Source organism: Rattus norvegicus, chromosome 4 (assembly GCF_021556685.1).
Source record: "Rattus norvegicus strain SHRSP/BbbUtx chromosome 4, alternate assembly SHRSP_T2T, whole genome shotgun sequence".
Taxonomy (NCBI): Eukaryota; Metazoa; Chordata; class Mammalia; order Rodentia; family Muridae; genus Rattus; species Rattus norvegicus.
The window spans coordinates 1,870,933-1,876,243 of NC_141537.1; the positions used below are offsets into that span (position 1 = coordinate 1,870,933).

Below are 5,311 nucleotides of genomic sequence, written 5' to 3' on the forward strand. Positions count from 1 at the left end.
GAAAATAAATTGTGTAGTGTTTCTTCTATTTCTTCTATTCTGTGGTATAGTTTGGACGGTATTGGTATAAGGTCTTCGATGGAGTTATGATAGAATGCTGCACTGAACCCATTTTATCCTGAGTATTTTTCAGTTGAGAGACTTTTAGTAACTTCTTTTATTTCTTTAGAAGTTATGGGAATGTTTAGATGGTTTATTTGATCCTGATTTAATTTGATATCAGGTATCTGTCTAGAAAATTTTCCACTTGATCAAGATTTTCCAGTTTTGTTGATTATTGGCTTTTGTAGTAGGATCTGATGATCTTGTAAATTTTCTCAGATTCTGTTGTTATGTCTCCCTTTTCAATTTTTAACTGTAAAGTGAATATTTATTTGAATATTTTAGGTTAGTTTTACTACTAATTTATTAGAAATTGCCACATGGTATATGTTCCTCAAGACTGGGGTTTGTCAATGACTTCAAATTTAGGATCCTCAAAGTTGAAGGTAGGAAACTTATCCATCTCTCCTTTACCAACATTTGTTTAAGTTTAAAAAGCTCTCTGTCCAGATATTGGTGATACTCTGGGCCAGTATCAACAGGTCCTCCAGATGTCTGTTGCTTTGTTTTGACCTCTTTAATCTTGTCCATGAAGTTTCTGTACAGGATCAAGTTCCTTATTAAACACCACAGCTGTAACACCAATGTTCCTCCTCAGTTGCACAGAGACTGCTGACCAAAGGACAGAGGAGAGCCTGAAGATCCTCGAAATGATCATGGTTTAGTCTGTGGTACTTGCACTGAGTCCCAAGTTGTCAGAGTCACCACCGCCACTACTGTTCAATTCATCCCTTTCATTTTGTTAATTTGAATACATTCTCTGTGCCCTCTGGTTAGTCTGGTTAAGGGTTAATCTGTCAGGTTGAATTTCACAAACAACCAGCTCCTAGTTTTGTTGTTAATTTGTTTAGTTCTTTTTTGTTTTTACTTGGTTGATTTCAGCCCTGAGATTAATTATTTCCTAAATCAGTGTACTTGATTCTTTTTTTTTTCCTAGAGCTTTTATGGGTGCTGTCAAGTTGTTAATGTATGCTCTCTCTAGTTTCTTTTTGGAAGCACTCAGAGTTATTAGTTTTCCTCTTAACATTACTTTCACTGTATCCCATAAGTTTGGGAATGTTGTACCTACATTTTCATTATATTCTAAAAAGTTCTTAATTTCCTTTCTCTTTTTTTATTTCTTCCTTGACAAAGTTATCATTGTGCAGAACATTATTTAACTTCCATGTGTATGTGGGCTTTCTGTGGTTATCGTTGTTATTGAAGAGACAGCCTTTGTCTGTAGTAAGATGATATGATACATGGGATCATTTCCGTCTTCTTGTGTTTGTTTATGCCTGTTTTGTGACTGATTTTATGGTCAATTATGGAGAAGGTACCATGAGGTGTTGAGAAGAAGCTATATTCTTTTGTTTTAGGACGAAGTGTGCTAAAAATACATGTTAAATCCATTTGGTGCAAAATTTGTTAGTTTCTCCATGTCTCTCTGTACTTTCTGCTTCCAAGATCTGTCCATTGATGGGAGAAGGGGTGTTGAAATCTCCTACTATTATTGTGTGGTGTGCAATGTGTGCTTTGTGCTTTAGTAAGGTTCATTTTATAAATGTAGGTGTCCTTGCATTTGGAAAAGAAGGATTCAGATTTGAGAGTACTTCTCAGTAGATTTTTCCTTTGATGAATATGAAGTTCTTCCTCTTCTTTTTGATAACTTTTAATGGAAAGTCAATTTTGTTTGATATTAGAATGGCTACCCCAACTTGTTTCTTAGGACCATTTGCTGAGAAAATTGTTTTCTAGTCTTTTACTCAGGGGTAGTGGCTGTCTTTGTCACTGAGGTGTGTTTTCCTTATGCAGCAAAATGCTGGGTCCTCTTTAAGTATCCAGTCTGTTAGCCTATTTCTCTCTATTGGGAAATTGAGTCTATTGATGGTAATAGCTAGTAAGGAAAAGTGGTTGTTGTTTCCTGTTATTTTTGTTGTTTGAGGTGTAACTATGTTTGTGTCTCACTTCCTTTGGGCTTGATGCAAGAAAATAAATTTCTTTCTTTTCCCCGGTTGAAATTTCTCTCCTTCGGTTAGAGCTTTCTCTCTATTATTTTTTGTAGGGCTGAATTTCTGGAAAGTTATTGTGTAACCTTGTTTTTTTTTTTTGGAATATCTTGGTTTCTCCATGAATGTTAATTGAGAGGTTTGCTGGATACTGTAGCCTGGGCTGGCATTTGAGTTCTCTTAGAGTCTATATGACTTCTGCCCAGGATCAGTCTCTGGTGAGAAGTCTGATTAATTATGATAAGTCTGCCTATATATGTAACTTTCTTCCTTTACTGCTTTTAATCTTCTTTGTTTTGTGCATTTGGTGTTTTGATTATTATGTGACAGGAGGAATTTCTTTTATGGTCCACTCTATTTGGAGATCTGTAGGCTTCTTTTACGTTTGTGGCCTATCTCTTTCTTTAAGTTAGGGAATTTCCCATCTATAATTTTGTTGAAGATATATATCAGCCTTTTAATTTGGTAGTATTCACTCTCTTTTATACTGCTTATTCTTAGGTTTGATCTTCACATTGTGTCCTTGATTTTCTGGATGATTTTAGTTAGGAGCTTTTTGCATCTTACTGTTTCTTTGGCAGTTGTGTCCATGTTTTCTATGGTATCTTCTGCCCTCAGAATCTCTCTTCTATCTCTTATATTATGTGTGATTCTTGCATCTATGACTCCTTATCTCTTTCTTAGGATTTCTATTTCCAGGGTTCTCTTCCTTTGTATTTGTTTATTGTTTATATATCTGTTTTTAAATCTTGGCTTCTTTTGTTTACCTGTTTGGTTGTGTTTTCCTGTAATTCTTTAAGGGATGTTTGTGTTTCCTCTTTAAGGGCATCTACTTGTTTACCTCTGTTTTCCTTTATTTCTTTAAGGGAGTTTTTTATGTCCTTCTTAAAGTCCTCTATCATCATTATGAGGTGTGATGTTAAATCATAAACTTGTTTTTCTGTGTTTTTGGATATTTAGTATTTGCTTTGGAGGGAGAACTGAGTTCTAGTGGTATGAAATAGTCTTGGTTTCTTTTCTTAGCTTCCTACACTTGCCTCTCACCACCAGGCTGTCTCTGGTGTTAGCCTGTGTTGTTCTCTCTGTTAGCATCTTGATCTTCTCATAAGCCTGCGTGTCAGCACTCCTGTAGACCTGTTTATTAATATCCTGATCTGTGTTCAGAGAGCTGTGTGACCGCTCAGTTCTGGATGCAGGCAAAAACTAGAAGAGTCCTGTCCAAGACTTCTCCTTGATTTGTGTGTCTTGAGGACTGTAAGGGAGTCACTCAGAGAAGAAGAGTTTGTCTTACCTCTGCTCTCAGGTGTATCAGCCTCTGGTTTCATCCTGTGAAGAGCATTTTAGTGAAAAATAGCAATTTGAAAAAGAAAAAAAAACATATAATATGTTTGGTTCAAGTGAAATTGACTTGACTCCTATATTCAATGAGATAAATGAGTGATAATTTTTGGGCCAGACCTCACCCAGCTAAACTTAGTTCCAAGCATGATGGCACTCACCTTTAATACCAGGAGACTGAGGCAAGCAGATCTCTTGATTCCTAGGCCTGCCTTCTTTACACCATGTTCCAAGTAGAGAAACACTGAAATTCTGGCCTGTGGTACCCCAGCATTCAGGAGAGAGAGACATGCAGATCTCTGAGATCAAGGTTAATCATAGAGCAAGTTCTAGGATAGCAAATTTTAGGAAGTGAAGTAAATGAAAAACATAAAGCTGCTAATAATGCAGTAAGAAAAGATGGTCATGTTCTAGTTGCAGAAAGCATCATAATTCTATAGATTCAGCCATGTGGATCTGGATTTAGAGTCAACAATATAAGAGATTCATGTGACAATTGATGTCAGCTTGAACTAAGAAATTAACTGTGATTAGGAAGAAATCATCATCCCTGTGGGAAAATCTGGAAAGTATTTTCTGAGATCACAATGAAGCTGTGCTCCAGAGACAGCCAAGCTTTTACCTCATGATGACAGTGGAGTTGGTAATTTATAAGATTCATCCTGGTGGTGGTGGTTTGAAGGTATAAAGAGAAAATGGAGAGTAGCTGAGACTTGGCACTGTGAGATTCCAGGGAGTATCATTGGTAAAGATGCAGTCTCAGTTTCAGTTGATGGCCAAAAACTGAAGGGAACATGCAAATGAGTTAAAGAAGTTTTCCATGAAGAAAGCCTGTGAGAGGTTATTGATAAATTATAGTTGCTGTGGAAAACTACAGTGGATTGGAGATGCCAGTACCATGAGATGATCAACAGCAACAACAGCAGCACAGTGAAGTCAATCAGAGGATAGATATGTGCATCACAGGCTTTACAAATTGAAGCTGTAACATTTAATGTGCCTTGGAGACCCCATAATATTTGAGAAGGGAAGCAATGGTATATCTGCTGAGGAAAGCTGCTAACCAGGAATGGAAGCTCACAAAAGGAATTGTTGTGCAGTCAACAAAAAATGTCAAAAGTTCTAATTTTGAACAGTGTTTTGACATCAGACATGGGGATGCAGAGTTTAGAGTTTATCCAGAGTTTTTCCAAGTATTTATTCACTATGAGATTATTTGATGTACATAGCATACATCATCTAATTTTTGATATTTACTTTAAAGGCAATTAAACTTATGTAATTGAATGAATCTCAGAAAAGACTTTGATCTTTTGACTTTTAATATTGATGAGACTGATAAATACTCTGGAGACTCTTGTAGTTAGACAAAATATAATTTACATTATGCTATGTTTAGGTATGACCTCTATATACTCATATATTTAAAGAAGCCTATGTGGACTTGGGCAAAAAATGTGTTTGTTTGGCCCAGAAAGTGGCAGTCTTTGGAGTTGTGACCCTGTTGGAGGAAGTGTGTCATTGTTGGCTTGGGTTTGAGAGCTTCATCTTAGCTGCCTGAGGATGACAGTCTTGTTCTTTTTGGCTATAGAACAAGATGTTGCACTTTTTTCTTCTCTTGTGCCATGCCTACCTGGGCATTCCTATTCTTCTGTCTTAATGATAATGGACTGATCCTCTGAATCTGTAAGCTGGCACCCTTAAAAGATGTCCCAACAAAAGTTACCTTAGTCATGTTGTTTGCTCTCAGAAGTAAAATCCTAAGACAGCCCTCAGGCTTGAATACTTGTTTCTGAGTTGGTTGACCTATTCTGGAAGGTTGTGAAATCTGTAGTAGATCTTGTATTGAGAGAGGGGTTATAATTTATATTAATTATGGTACT

At 36.5% G+C, this 5,311-nt stretch overlaps 1 pseudogene; it reads right to left on the reverse strand.

Annotated features, from left to right (window-relative positions):
- Positions 1-436: 436 nt before the first annotated feature.
- Positions 437-760, reverse strand: LOC134486660 (ATP synthase-coupling factor 6, mitochondrial-like; annotated as a pseudogene).
- Positions 761-5,311: the final 4,551 nt, after the last annotated feature.